The sequence below is a fragment of the Bufo gargarizans genome, chromosome 1 (assembly GCF_014858855.1).
Source record: "Bufo gargarizans isolate SCDJY-AF-19 chromosome 1, ASM1485885v1, whole genome shotgun sequence".
Taxonomy (NCBI): Eukaryota; Metazoa; Chordata; class Amphibia; order Anura; family Bufonidae; genus Bufo; species Bufo gargarizans.
This window is the reverse complement of record NC_058080.1, coordinates 720,333,239-720,348,374: the sequence shown is the minus strand read 5'-3', so window position 1 is coordinate 720,348,374 and position 15,136 is coordinate 720,333,239.

Sequence of the window (15,136 nt, the reverse complement as noted above, 5' to 3'; positions counted from 1 at the left end):
CCCACAAGGAGAAAGTCCCATGGAGGAGGATGAGGCGCTATCACTGGAGGAGGATGAGTCAGTAGTGGAGGAAGAGCAGGACTCGGCTGATGAAGATGATAATCACGACACCCAATCATCTCAGTGGGGGGCAGAGCCAGAAGGAGCAAGCTGTATACTTGCTTGTTTACGTAATGACAGCTGTATCCTTACCACCAAGCAATCTGATGTTTACCAGATAGCAATGCTTTTAGACCTTCGCTATCAAAACAAAATGGGGAATGTTTTCCTGTAGCCAAAAAGGAGGCCAAATTACTTTATTACCAAAAAATACTGTGTACACAGCATGCTGCAGCTTTCAGCAAGCAGATGCCTGCCACCCCTGTCTGACAGGTAGGCCCCTCTCCGCCCCCCACAGAGTCACCCATCTCCCACTGTCTCCGTTACCACAAGCAGCAGAAGCAGAAGCAGGCACATCAGTATCATTAACATGATGGGACAATTTTTTCATGTGCTGCACCAGGGTAAGGCAAATCAGCAAATGGAGATCCACTGCCTGAACACCCAGGTTCAGTCCCACCTGGACTCTGACCCATACCATGTTCCCTGACCCCATGGACTTCTGGGAAGCAGTTGGAACAGTGGTCCAAACTGGCCCAATATGCTCTCTGATCTGTCTTATCCAGTCTACAGTGGCATCAGCGACACAGGGAGCGTTTTGACACCCAAACTGACAAAATGGTCACCCACCAGTGTACAAAACATCACTTATGTGAAAATGAACATGGCATGGTACCGTGAGGATCTTTACCTGGATGAGGCCCATGAATAGATCTGCCCTTGTTGATGGTGCTCTATCATGCCACTGCTGCTGTCTGCCTGCCTACCATCATGTTCCATACCGTATGGCTGCTGCTGCCGCCACCACCGCAGCTGCTACCCCCTGCTGCTACTCCCACTACTGCCTTGTCTTTTCTATGCTGTGCTACTTCTGCTGCTGCCACCATTGTGGCCACGTGCCTCTAATAGACACTGAAAGGCAGAATTTTTCCAGGTTCGTGGATAGATGGATGGATAGATAGATAGGTAGATAGATAAATGATAGGCAGGCAGATAGATAAATTTCAGAGCCTAGGTAGGTAGATAGATAGATAGAGAGATAGGAGATAGGGTATGTTTATACATAGACAGATTTGAATAGCTAGAATTAACAAGAAGGTTTTCTAACAAACTGTCTACAGAACCTCTCAGGAAATGTTCCATCTCTGTAACAAAACTAATTGGGAAGAAATGTCTCTGGTGAAATACTTCAGAGTAATTGCTGCGTTTCAGAGAGAAGCCGCGGCAAGGATCTGCTCCCTGACAGCGGAAACAAACAGACAAACAATCCCCCGATACCTGCTGTAATAAAGAGTCCACGCGGGTGACTGCTGTGCAGAGTCGGGAGGATTCACATCCTTGAGTCAGACATCTAGAAATGACTAATATGATGCTGGTTGGCATTTACGTCCGGCCTGCGCGGCGGCCGGGGCTCGGGTGATTTAATTAATTCTGTATTTGACTTTCAAAGGGCTTCATCTAAAGCAGAAGAGCTAAGAAAATTGGAGACAACATTAAAAGAAGAATACATCAAACACATAAAAGAAGAAAAGCTTTTGATGTAAAAGAGCAAGTTTGAGGTGAGGACACAACTTTTAGAATGGATCAATTATCAAAGGCCACATTGGTTCTGTGCAAATTTGGGTTATGTGCATGGTACTAGATTCTTCCTGTGTTCTGACCCATTTTCCAAGAATGATAAGGCAATCCCACCGTAGCTACCGTGGTGGAAACTGCTGTGCGATAAAAGCAGCATCATGGTTCACACACCCACAAGTTATACATTGATTTATTGTTACTAGCGGGGTGCTGTTGGGTCACGCCCTTCTCCTACAGATGCTGCAGCAGTCGCCATCTGATGCCTCACCCAATAATTTAGGGACTCAGTTGAAAGAGGCCACCATGAAGTGGCAAGTGGCCACAAAAGTTATACAAGGAACCTCATGTTCCTAAATTTAAAAGAGTTTTCCTGGAGTAGAATATTGGTGACTTATCCTCAGTAACCTAAGTCATCAATATCAGACTGACAGGGGTCCGACTCCCGGCATCCCCACAATCAGTTGTTTAGAGAGACCGTGACGCTCCGGACAGCGCTGTGACCTCTTCCTAGGCCAATGACATTAAAGTCATCGATCATGGGGCAGAGCCTGACTGAAACACATGAAAGAGGCTTGAGACTTAGCTCCCACAGCACTAACCCGCGCTCACCCTCTTACTAAAGCCCCAAGTAAGCCATCATGGTCAAGATCAGCAGGGACAAGTAAAGCGTCCCACTTATGTGTGTACAAGTGGTGCCCTTAAATTTCTGTATAATTATTAGTATTTAATGTATTTTATTTCCTAATATCAGACTGGCATTGTCATTACATCTATTCGCCCCTAGGTGGTGCTGGCACCACATACTATATATAACCAAGGGTTTGTTAATAAAGTGGAAGTTGTTAGTTCAGAGTAATGTAGGAAGCAGAGAGGAGAAGGAAGTGTATGGAGGAGCAAAGCAGGCTCAGTCCAGAATGTAGCTGCCTTTCTTTCCTCTGGGCCCTGATCAAGCCTGGAGAGGACAAACCAAGTGTTTACTGCAGCCTAGCACAAGACAGTAAGTCTAAGTATGAATATACAGTAAGTCTAGTGGAGATTAGAGCTGAGTCTAGCCAAAGGACTTCACCAGCACCAGTGACCAGGAGGAACTTAAAGATACCTGGACACAACTGGATAATTAGTGTGCAGAATTATCCTTTTCCACTAAGCGCCTTCTGGGAAATAGTGGACCTGAATATTTCAGGAGAGCATCCTGCATCAAATAATGTAGCAGAGAGTTTGCCTGCCACGAGGGAGAACACCCTTATTGGATTGCTCAACATAAGTAGAAAATCATTATATTCAGTACCTGAGTGCTAGAAAGTGTAATTAGTGCAAATTTACCCATTCTTTGCCTGTAAAGTAACAGCATTAGAGAACTCCTCAACTGACAATTGCCAGACCTGTTATAAGGAATTCCAGTTAAACCAACATCTGGATTATTGCGTTTGCTGTATTGATGAACTGTAACAACTGCCCTGAATGTTCCACTGTTTTACTACAACTGACTCATCATCCTTTCTACTACTCTCAACTTTGCACCTTACGGTGCTGGCTTCACGAACACAGGGGGCCAGCCACCAAAGCACCTTAAATACCTATACCATCAAGGGCACTTCAACTTCCATCTGGCTGGTGTTCCCTGCAATAGAGAGTGCCCCGAAGGACTTAGTGCTGTCTTCCCCATCACTGCATGCCGGCCCAGGGAGGCTCTGCTAACCATGAGTAAATAAAATACTACCCCCATCGGACCACCGTAGCCTCACGTGTTGCCCCTGTGGCGTGGTCGTTGCACAAGTCCAGGGACCCACCTAACACACCCAGAACCAAAAGGAGCCAGACAGACATAGACAAATTCTGGAGGAAAAAGCTGGTGCTATCTCCATCTGAGGCTGGCAAGATGGCACCTGGTTACCGCTGATAGCTCCATTACCAAAGCTTCCCCCACTACCCCGGCTGGAGCCCTGGCCGACGGTGACAAAACACAGGTCCCCCAGAGCCAAGAGGTAACCTGAGTGAGAGGGACCACTGACTTCCAGAAGGTCCCTGAAATGTAGAACCAACTGTCGCCAAGCAGGACTGTCTCGGGTCAAGATCCCTACAGGATCTCTATCCTGACCCTCCCTGGTCCCGGGATGGTGAGATCGCTGCCACACTACTGTTTGTTTCCTGCACACAGTCGGCAACGACACATAGTTGTGGGCTCAAATGACAGTGATGTCTCAGTTTATTTTCTCTGTTGTATGCCGAATGCATTTAATTTTTGGGGTTTCTTTTAACTTTTTTGATACATATAGAAGTGTACAGAGCACTTCCCTTATAATGTTAGTTAAAGGTGTACTCACAGCTCGCAATCTCACTCCAAAAACAGCAAACTTCAATTTTGTTTATAAGTTATTTATTTCCTTTTTAGCTCAATTCACTGTTTGTGCTCTGAGAGATGTGCATACACTCCAGGTGGAGGACAGGAGACTCCTCAGCCACACTGGTATACATTGCTTCATGGCGAAGGTTACAACAACCACTCTTAATGTAAGGGGACTCAACACCCCGCTCAACAAACTACTAAGTAAAGCCAAAGCAGGTGTGTGTTTCCTACAGAAGACACACTTCAAGGCTGGCAGGGTCCCCTCTCTCTCCCAATCATATTTTAACTGGTTCCATAGCACCTGTGGCAGGTGGAGCACTATAAAGTGCCTTTTGTGCTGTGGCATTAGAAGAATTTTGATGTCCAACCAGACTGTCTATTACTCTGTAATTCCTCTACCGCCGTTCACACCAAATGCTTCAAATAACTTCTTTATTAACTTCAACTTTTCTTCATATATAACACTGCCGCCTCCGCAGCAGATAGTCCATTTACATAAAACATGTTGAAAAGATATCACAAGATAGCGGTATGCATAAGATGGTGGTTCAATCTTGTCATTCAACATGAAATGGTGGATATATTTCTCTCTTGAGTATCTGTACTCTCACTTTAAGTTATTCAAGCAGCAGATAGTCCATTTACATAAAACATGTTGAAAAGATATCACAAGATGGCGGTATGCATAAGATGGTGGTTCAGACTTGTCATTCAACATGAAATGGTGGATATATTTCTCTCTTGAGTATCTGTACTCTCAATTTAAGTTATTTAAGCACTTTATGATCTCTCTGAGAGGTTTATCTAAGTTCTAACTAAAAGTTCTACTTGCTGTTTAAAGTGCCCACATATAACACATAGTGGGACACTGCAGATCCAGGGAGTTATTCTGATTGGAGTCGGGGAGGAATTTTTCCCCCTAAAGTGGGGAAAATTGGCTTCTACCTCACAGGTTGTTTTTTGGCCTTTCTCTGGATCAACTTGCAGGATGACAGGCCGAACTGGATGGACAGATGTCTTTTTTCAGCCTTATAAACTATGTTACTATGTTAGTATGTTATTATGTGCCCAGAGCATGCCCGCTGATAGAGAAGATTCATACTTACCTGCTCTACGCCACTCGGGCCAGAAAACCCCTTTAAAGTGGGTTTCCAATTTCATGATGTGATGGCATATCACTATACCGCCCCTTCTTGATTATTGGGGAACCCCACCAATCTTAAGGGGTTGCAGCGATGGTTTATCCCAGCAGTTTTTCCCCACAGTCCTGGCTACACCCTATGCTGTCATAAAGTATAATAGGCAGTATACAAAAATAAGTAACCAAATAATATTACTGCTACAAAGTGCACAACTGAATGCTCAGCTAATAAGGCCACATGCTGCTCCGTAATGCTAGGTGTTTGCAGGGTTCCTTGTAGCCTACAGTATTATGTGTGCGCTTTATGGGCGTATTATTCGAATACTGCATACTATACAACGCTATTATGTGAGTCTTATTTGGACACTAAAGTATCTTATTTTCGGATGCAGAATAATATATATTCTAAGTGGAACATCAGTGTTTGGTCTGTGGTTCACAGGCTATTGGTAGGAAATGCTTTGGAAACTAATTTTCAGCCTAGCAGTGTTTACGGAATACAGATGAAACATGGAGGGCAAAAAACGAACACACAGACCGAACACGGATGCTTCATGGACATCTTCAAAACCACTGACCATCTTGTCATGAATATGATCATGGACACGGACGTTTGAAAGTGGCTTTAGATAGAGACAACACACTGCTCCTGGCGGCTGTCACTAATCTAGGACTAATGTCATCTTCAAAATCTGCAGGCTGCATCAGTGTAGTGAGAGAGTAAAGAACTCACAGAAGAATCTGCAGGAGAGGGGAGAGATCTCACAGACAGGCTGCATCAGTGTAGTGAGAGAGTAGAGAACTCACAGCAGAATCTGCAGGGGGAGGGGAGATCTCACAGACAGGCTGCATCAGTGTAGTGAGAGAGTAGAGAACTCACAGCAGAATCTGCAGGGGGAGGGGAGAGATCTCACAGACAGGCTGCATCAGTGTAGTGAGAGAGTAGAGAACTCACAGCAGAATCTGCAGGGGGAGGGGAGAGATCTCACAGACAGGCTGCATCAGTGTAGTGAGAGAGTAGAGAACTCACAGCAGAATCTGCAGGGAGAGGGGAGAGATCTCACAGACAGGCAGCATCAGTGTAGTGAGAGAGTAAAGAACTCACAGAAGAATCTGCAGGAGAGGGGAGAGATCTCACAGACAGGCTGCATCAGTGTAGTGAGAGAGTAGAGAACTCACAGCAGAATCTGCAGGGAGAGGGGAGATCTCACAGACAGGCTGCATCAGTGTAGTGAGAGAGTAGAGAACTCACAGCAGAATCTGCAGGGGGAGGGGAGAGATCTCACAGACAGGCTGCATCAGTGTAGTGAGAGAGTAGAGAACTGACAGCAGAATCTGCAGGGGGAGGGGAGATCTCACAGACAGGCTGCATCAGTGTAGTGAGGGACTAGAGAACTCACAGCAGAATCTGCAGGGGAGGGGAGAGATCTCACAGACAGGCTGCATCAGTGTAGTGAGAGAGTAGAGAACTCACAGCAGAATCTGCAGGGGGAGGGGAGAGATCTCACAGACAGGCTGCATCAGTGTAGTGAGAGAGTAGAGAACTCACAGCAGAATCTGCAGGGGAGGGGAGAGATCTCACAGACAGGCTGCATCAGTTTAGTGAGAGACTAGAGAACTCACAGCAGAATCTGCAGGGGAGGGGAGAGATCTCACAGACAGGCTGCATCAGTGTAGTGAGAGAGTAGAGAACTCACAGCAGAATCTGCAGGGGGAGGGGAGAGATCTCACAGACAGGCTGCATCAGTGTAGTGAGAGACTAGAGAACTGACAGCAGAATCTGCAGGGGGAGGGGAGTGATCTCACAGAAAGGCTGCATCAGTGTAGTGAGAGACTAGAAAACTCACAGCAGAATCTGCAGGGAGAGGGGAGAGATCTCACAGACAGGCTGCATCAGTGTAGTGAGAGAGTAGAGAACTCACAGCAGAATCTGCAGGGGGAGGGGAGAGATCTCACAGACAGGCTGCATCAGTGTAGTGAGAGAATAGAGAACTCACAGCAGAATCGGCAGGGGGAGGGGAGAGATCTCACAGACAGGCTGCATCAGTGTAGTGAGAGAATAGAGAACTCACAGCAGAATCTGCAGGGGAGGGGAGAGATCTCACAGACAGGCTGCATCAGTGTAGTGAGAGAGTAGAGAACTCACAGCAGAATCTGCAGGGGAGGGGAGAGATCTCACAGACAGGCTGCATCAGTGTAGTGAGAGAATAGAGAACTCACAGCAGAATCTGCAGGGGAGGGGAGAGATCTCACAGACAGGCTGCATCAGTGTAGTGAGAGAGTAGAGAACTCACAGCAGAATCTGCAGGGGGAGGGGGGAGATCTCACAGACAGGCAGCATCAGTGTAGTGAGGGACTAGAGAACTCACAGCAGAATCTGCAGGGGAGGGGAGAGATCTCACAGACAGGCTGCATCAGTGTAGTGAGAGAGTAAAGAACTCACAGCAGAATCTGCAGTGGAGGGGGAGATCTCACAGACAGGCTGCATCAGTGTAGTGAGAGAGTAGAGAACTCACAGCAGAATCTTCAGAGGAGGTGGAGAGATCTCACAGACAGGCTGCATCAGTGTAGTCAGATAGTAGAGAACTCATAGCAGAATCTGCAGGGGGGGGGGGTGGAGAGATCTCACAGACAGGCTGCATCAGTGTATTGAGAGACTAGAGAACTCACAGCAGAATCTTCAGAGGAGGTGGAGAGATCTCACAGACAGGCTGCATCAGTGTAGTCAGATAGTAGAGAACTCATAGCAGAATCTGCAGGGGGAGGGGAGAGATCTCACAGACAGGCTGCATCAGTGTAGTGAGGGACTAGAGAACTCACAGCAGAATCTGCAGGGGAGGGGGGGGGGAGATCTCACAGACAGGCTGCATCAGTGTAGAGAGAGAGTAGAGAACTCACAGCAGAATCTGCAGGGGGAGGGGAGAGATCCTACAGACAGGCTGCATCAGTGTAGTGAAAGAGTAGAGAACTCACAGCAGAATCTGCAGGGAGAGGGGAGAGATCTCACAGACAGGCTGCATCAGTGTAGTGAGAGAGTAAAGAACTCATAGCAGAATCTGCAGGGTAGGGGAGAGATCTCACAGACAGGCTTCATCAGTGTAGTGAGAAAGTAGAGAACTCACAGCAGAATCTGCAGGGGGAGGGGAGAGATCTCACAGACAGGCTGCATCAGTGTAGTGAGGGACTAGAGAACTCACAGCAGAATCTGCAGGGGGAGGGGAGAGATCTCACAGACAGGCTGCATCAGTGTAGTGAGAGACTAGAGAACTCACAGCAGAATCTGCAGGGGGAGGGGAGAGATCTCACAGACAGGCTGCATCAGTGTAGTGAGAGAGTAAAGAACTCACAGCAGAATCTTCAGGGGGAGGGGAGAGATCTTACAGACAGGCAGCATCAGTGTAGTGAGAGAGTAGAGAACTCACAGCAGAATCTGCAGGGGAGGGGAGAGATCTCACAGACAGGCTGCATCAGTGTAGTGAGAGACTAGAGAACTCACAGCAGAATCTGCAGGGGGAGGGGAGAGATCTCACAGACAGGCTGCATCAGTGTAGTGAGATAGTAGAGAACTCACAGCAGAATCTGCAGGGGGAGGGGAGAGATCTCACAGACAGGCTGCATCAGTGTAGTAAGAAAGTAGAGAACTCACAGCAGAATCTGCAGGGGGAGGGGGGAGATCTCACAGACAGGCTGCATCAGTGTAGTCAGATAGTAGAGAACTCATAGCAGAATCTGCAGGGAGAGGTGGAGAGATCTCAGAGACAGGCTGCATCAGTGTAGTGAGAGAGTAAAGAACTCACAGAAGAATCTGCAGGAGAGGGGAGAGATCTCACAGACAGGCTGCATCAGTGTAGTGAGAGAGTAGAGAACTCACAGCAGAATCTGCAGGGAGAGGGGAGATCTCACAGACAGGCTGCATCAGTGTAGTGAGGGACTAGAGAACTCACAGCAGAATCTGCAGGGGAGGGGAGAGATCTCACAGACAGGCTGCATCAGTGTAGTGAGAGAGTAGAGAACTCACAGCAGAATCTGCAGGGGGAGGGGAGAGATCTCACAGACAGGCTGCATCAGTGTAGTGAGAGAGTAGAGAACTCACAGCAGAATCTGCAGGGGAGGGGAGAGATCTCACAGACAGGCTGCATCAGTTTAGTGAGAGACTAGAGAACTCACAGCAGAATCTGCAGGGGAGGGGAGAGATCTCACAGACAGGCTGCATCAGTGTAGTGAGAGAGTAGAGAACTCACAGCAGAATCTGCAGGGGGAGGGGAGAGATCTCACAGAAAGGCTGCATCAGTGTAGTGAGAGACTAGAAAACTCACAGCAGAATCTGCAGGGAGAGGGGAGAGATCTCACAGACAGGCTGCATCAGTGTAGTGAGAGAGTAGAGAACTCATAGCAGAATCGGCAGGGGGAGGGGAGAGATCTCACAGACAGGCTGCATCAGTGTAGTGAGAGAATAGAGAACTCACAGCAGAATCTGCAGGGGAGGGGAGAGATCTCACAGACAGGCTGCATCAGTGTAGTGAGAGAGTAGAGAACTCACAGCAGAATCTGCAGGGGGAGGGGGGAGATCTCACAGACAGGCTGCATCAGTGTAGTGAGAGAGTAGAGATCTCACTGCAGAATCTGCAGAGGGAGGGGAGAGATCTCACAGACAGTCTGCATCAGTGTAGTGAGAGAGTAGAGAACTCACAGCAGAATCTGCGGGGGGAGGGGAGAGATCTCACAGACAGGCTGCATCAGTGTAGTGAGGGACTAGAGAACTCACAGCAGAATCTGCAGGGGAGGGGAGAGATCTCACAGACAGGCTGCATCAGTGTAGTGAGAGAGTAAAGAACTCACAGCAGAATCTGCAGTGGAGGGGGAGATCTCACAGACAGGCTGCATCAGTGTAGTGAGAGAGTAGAGAACTCACAGCAGAATCTTCAGAGGAGGTGGAGAGATCTCACAGACAGGCTGCATCAGTGTAGTCAGATAGTAGAGAACTCATAGCAGAATCTGCAGGGGGAGGTGGAGAGATCTCACAGACAGGCTGCATCAGTGTAGTGAGAGACTAGAGAACTCACAGCAGAATCTTCAGAGGAGGTGGAGAGATCTCACAGACAGGCTGCATCAGTGTAGTCAGATAGTAGAGAACTCATAGCAGAATCTGCAGGGGGAGGGGAGAGATCTCACAGACAGGCTGCATCAGTGTAGTGAGAAAGTAGAGAACTCACAGCAGAATCTGCAGGGGGAGGGGAGAGATCTCACAGACAGGCTGCATCAGTGTAGTGAGGGACTAGAGAACTCACAGCAGAATCTGCAGGGGGAGGGGAGAGATCTCACAGACAGGCTGCATCAGTGTAGTGAGAGAGTAAAGAACTCACAGCAGAATCTTCAGGGGGAGGGGAGAGATCTTACAGACAGGCAGCATCAGTGTAGTGAGAGAGTAGAGAACTCACAGCAGAATCTGCAGGGGAGGGGAGAGATCTCACAGACAGGCTGCATCAGTGTAGTGAGAGACTAGAGAACTCACAGCAGAATCTGCAGGGGGAGGGGAGAGATCTCACAGACAGGCTGCATCAGTGTAGTGAGATAGTAGAGAACTCACAGCAGAATCTGCAGGGGGAGGGGAGAGATCTCACAGACAGGCTGCATCAGTGTAGTGAGAGAGTAAGAACTCACAGCAGAATCTGCAGGGGGAGGGGAGAGATCTCACAGACAGGCTGCATCAGTGTAGTGAGAGAGTAAAGAACTCACAGCAGAATCTGCAGGGGGAGGGGAGAGATCTCACAGTCAGGCTGCATCAGTGTAGTAAGAAAGTAGAGAACTCACAGCAGAATCTGCAGGGGGAGGGGGGAGATCTCACAGACAGGCTGCATCAGTGTAGTCAGATAGTAGAGAACTCATAGCAGAATCTGCAGGGAGAGGTGGAGAGATCTCAGAGACAGGCTGCATCAGTGTAGTGAGATAGTAGAGAACTCACAGCAGAATCTTCAGAGGAGGTGGAGAGATCTCACAGACAGGCTGCATCAGTGTAGTGAGATAGTAGAGAACTCACAGCAGAATCTGCAGGGAGAGGGGAGAGATCTCACAGACAGGCTGCATCAGTGTAGTGAGGGACTAGAGAACTCACAGCAGAATCTGCAGGGGAGGGGAGAGATCTCACAGACAGGCTGCATCAGTGTAGTGAGAGAGTAGAGAACTCACAGCAGAATCTGCAGGGGGAGGGGAGAGATCTCACAGACAGGCTGCATCAGTGTAGTGAGGGACTAGAGAACTCACAGCAGAATCTGCAGGGGAGAGGAGAGATCTCACAGACAGGCTTCATCAGTGTAGTGAGAGAGTAGAGAACTCACAGCAGAATCTGCAGGGGGAGGGGAGAGATCTCACAGACAGGCTGCATCAGTGTATTGAGAGAGTAGAGAACTCAAAGCAGAATCTGCAGGGGGAGGGGAGAGATCTCACAGACAGGATGCATCAGTGTAGTGAGAGAGTAGAGAACTCACAGTAGAATCTGCAGGGGGGGGGGGGAGATCTCACAGACAGGCTGCATCAGTGTAGTGAGAGAGTAGAGAACTCACAGCAGAATCTTCAGAGGAGGGGGAGAGATCTCACAGTCAGGCTGCATCAGTGTAGTGAGAGAGTAGAGAACTCACAGCAGAATCTGCAGGGAGAGGGGAGAGATCTCACAGACAGGCTGCATCAGTGTAGTGAGAGAGTAGAGAACTCATAGCAGAATCTGCAGGGGAGGGGGGGGAGAGATCTCACAGACAGGCTGCATCAGTGTAGTGAGAGAGTAAAGAACTCACAGCAGAATCTTCAGGGGGAGGGGAGAGATCTTACAGACAGGCAGCATCAGTGTAGTGAGAGAGTAGAGAACTCACAGCAGAATCTGCAGGGGAGGGGAGAGATCTCACAGACAGGCTGCATCAGTGTAGTGAGAGACTAGAGAACTCACAGCAGAATCTGCAGGGGGAGGGGAGAGATCTCACAGACAGGCTGCATCAGTGTAGTGAGATAGTAGAGAACTCACAGCAGAATCTGCAGGGGGAGGGGAGAGATCTCACAGACAGGCTGCATCAGTGTAGTGAGAGAGTAAAGAACTCACAGCAGAATCTGCAGGGGGAGGGGAGAGATCTCACAGACAGGCTGCATCAGTGTAGTGAGAGAGTAAAGAACTCACAGCAGAATCTGCAGGGGGAGGGGAGAGATCTCACAGTCAGGCTGCATCAGTGTAGTAAGAAAGTAGAGAACTCACAGCAGAATCTGCAGGGGGAGGGGGGAGATCTCACAGACAGGCTGCATCAGTGTAGTCAGATAGTAGAGAACTCATAGCAGAATCTGCAGGGAGAGGTGGAGAGATCTCAGAGACAGGCTGCATCAGTGTAGTGAGATAGTAGAGAACTCACAGCAGAATCTTCAGAGGAGGTGGAGAGATCTCACAGACAGGCTGCATCAGTGTAGTGAGATAGTAGAGAACTCACAGCAGAATCTGCAGGGAGAGGGGAGAGATCTCACAGACAGGCTGCATCAGTGTAGTGAGGGACTAGAGAACTCACAGCAGAATCTGCAGGGGAGGGGAGAGATCTCACAGACAGGCTGCATCAGTGTAGTGAGAGAGTAGAGAACTCACAGCAGAATCTGCAGGGGGAGGGGAGAGATCTCACAGACAGGCTGCATCAGTGTAGTGAGGGACTAGAGAACTCACAGCAGAATCTGCAGGGGAGAGGAGAGATCTCACAGACAGGCTTCATCAGTGTAGTGAGAGAGTAGAGAACTCACAGCAGAATCTGCAGGGGGAGGGGAGAGATCTCACAGACAGGCTGCATCAGTGTAGTGAGAGAGTAGAGAACTCAAAGCAGAATCTGCAGGGGAGGGGAGAGATCTCACAGACAGGATGCATCAGTGTAGTGAGAGAGTAGAGAACTCACAGTAGAATCTGCAGGGGGGGGGGGGAGATCTCACAGACAGGCTGCATCAGTGTAGTGAGAGAGTAGAGAACTCACAGCAGAATCTTCAGAGGAGGGGGAGAGATCTCACAGTCAGGCTGCATCAGTGTAGTGAGAGAGTAGAGAACTCACAGCAGAATCTGCAGGGAGAGGGGAGAGATCTCACAGACAGGCTGCATCAGTGTAGTGAGAGAGTAGAGAACTCATAGCAGAATCTGCAGGGGAGGGGGGGGGGAGATCTCACAGACAGGCTGCATCAGTGTAGTGAGAGACTAGAGAACTCACAGCAGAATCTGCAGGGGGGGGGGGAGATCTCACAGACAGGCTGCATCAGTGTAGTGAGGGAGTAAAGAACTGACAGCAGAATCTGCAGGGGAGGGGGAGAGATCTCACAGACAGGCTGCATCAGTGTAGTGAGAGAGTAAAGAACTCATAGCAGAATCTGCAGGGGGAGGGGAGAGATCTCACAGACAGGCTGCATCAGTGTAGTGAGAGAGTAGAGAACTCACAGCAGAATCTGCAGGGGAGGGGAGAGATCTCACAGACAGGCTGCATCAGTGTAGTGAGAGAGTAAAGAACTCACAGCAGAATCTGCAGGGGAGGGGAGAGATCTCACAGACAGGCTGCATCAGTGTAGTGAGAGAGTAGAGAACTCACAGCAGAATCTTCAGGGGGAGATCTCACAGACAGGCTGAATCAGTGTAGTGAGAGAGTAAAGAACTCATAGCAGAATCTGCAGGGGAGGGGAGAGATCTCACAGACAGGCTGCGTCAGTGTAGTGAGAGAGTAGAGAACTCATAGCAGAATCTGCAGGGGGAGGGGAGAGATCTCACAGACAGGCTGCATCAGTGTAGTGAGAGACTAGAGAACTCACAGCAGAATCTGCAGGGGGAGAGGAGATCTCACAGACAGGCTGCATCAGTGTAGTGAGAGAGTAAAGAACTCACAGCAGAATCTGCAGGGGAGGGGAGAGATCTCACAGACAGGCTGCGTCAGTGTAGTGAGAGAGTAGAGAACTCACAGCAGAATCTGCAGGGGGAGGGGAGAGATCTCACAGACAGGCTGCATCAGTGTAGTGAGAGAGTAGAGAACTCACAGCAGAATCTGCAGGGGAGGGGAGAGACAGACAGACTGCATCAGTATCAAATGTTTTTAGTATTTTAATGTAAATAAAATATTCCCAAATTACTGACAGCAAGCAGAGATCCTAACACTGGTAAAGACTATAAACACAAACTACAGTATATTATAGACTTTAAAACCAGTAGTTCACCAACATTTGTATACAGAAGCACAAATACCGCATTATGGGTCATGCTAAGTGACAAAGTCAGGTCTGCTACACCTGCCTGTGTTTCTACCCCCTAACTGCTTTCCATCATACATTCTCTTTGTGGCTGGTATGCTTTTAATTCCAAATGGTTTACAATCCAAGACCAGGCAGCGTATGTCACTTGGCTCCAGGACGCTTGTCACATTTCCCAGGCTGCAGGCTCATCTTCATCCGAGCTCCAAAAATCCATCCAATCTCATTACACATATCTCAGTCTCTTAAGTGTAGGTGGAAATTGAATTATTGTCCACAATCCTAGAGGCCGCCTTCCTCTTCCAAAATATATTGCTTGCAAGAACAGCATTTCGATAATGGACCTCAAGAAAAACTCATTTCCGCCGGCTCCACATGGTGAACTCTATAATACAGTGATCACTGAGGACATTTCTATCATTTACTGACATATCATATGAACCATGTGCAATAGAATTAGCAATTTACGCATCAGTGTTCTCACCCTCAGCAGTTATGTATATGAAGCAACATTCCCCCTCCCCTCACCTTACCAATCTCCCACCACTCCTGTTCTAGTGCTTCCCAGGTCCCTCACCATACATATTACCGCTGCGGCCAATCCATGGCCGTAACAGGTCATTCTGCGGCCAATGATTGGCTTCAGCATCCGATGTCCATATCAGGAGGCAGAGATAGGAGGAATAAAAAAAGAAGAGGGAATTAGTCACAGACCTTTTTGGATGTAAAGAGTCTGG